Below are 890 nucleotides of genomic sequence, written 5' to 3'. Positions count from 1 at the left end.
TAGCATTATCCGGTGATTAAAAAATAAAAAATGTTCTTGAAAAAAATTTAGGATTTGAAAAGACAAAATTTTTCATTTTTATGAATTTTTAAATTTAAAAATTAAATTTTTTATTGAAAATTAAAAAATAAAATAAAGTCCAGCAATATTGGAAGACAAAAAAAGATGAAAACTTTTTATTTTTAAATTTTGAAACTAAAAAAATAATCTTTTTACCAAAAAGTTGAAAAATAAAGATTTTAAAAAATATCCAATAAACAAAAATTTAAAAAGTTTAAATTTTTAAAATTAATTTATTCTGTATTTATGAAAAAATAGCATTATCCGGTGATTAAAAAATAAAAAATGTTCTTGAAAAAAATTTAGGATTTGAAAAGACAAAATTTTTCATTTTTATGAATTTTTAAATTTAAAAATTAAATTTTTTATTGAAAATTAAAAAATAAAATAAAGTCCAGCAATATTAGGAAGACAAAAAAAAGATGAAAACTTTTTATTTTTAAATTTTGAAACTAAAAAAATAATCTTTTTACCAAAAAGTTGAAAAATAAAGATTTTAAAAAATATCCAATAAACAAAAATTTAAAAAGTTTAAATTTTTAAAATTAATTTATTCTGTATTTATGAAAAAATAGCATTATCCGGTGATTAAAAAATAAAAAATGTTCTTGAAAAAAATTTAGGATTTGAAAAGACAAAATTTTTCATTTTTATGAATTTTTAAATTTAAAAATTAAATTTTTTATTGAAAATTAAAAAATAAAATAAAGTCCAGCAATATTAGGAAGACAAAAAAAGATGAAAACTTTTTATTTTTAAATTTTGAAACTAAAAAAATAATCTTTTTACCAAAAAGTTGAAAAATAAAGATTTTAAAAAATATCCAATAA

The sequence above is a fragment of the Arachis hypogaea genome, unplaced genomic scaffold, assembly GCF_003086295.3.
Source record: "Arachis hypogaea cultivar Tifrunner unplaced genomic scaffold, arahy.Tifrunner.gnm2.J5K5 arahy.Tifrunner.gnm2.scaffold_26, whole genome shotgun sequence".
Lineage (NCBI taxonomy): Eukaryota > Viridiplantae > Streptophyta > Magnoliopsida > Fabales > Fabaceae > Arachis > Arachis hypogaea.
The sequence above is the reverse complement of the archived record's forward strand: the minus strand, read 5'-3'. Positions refer to the sequence as shown.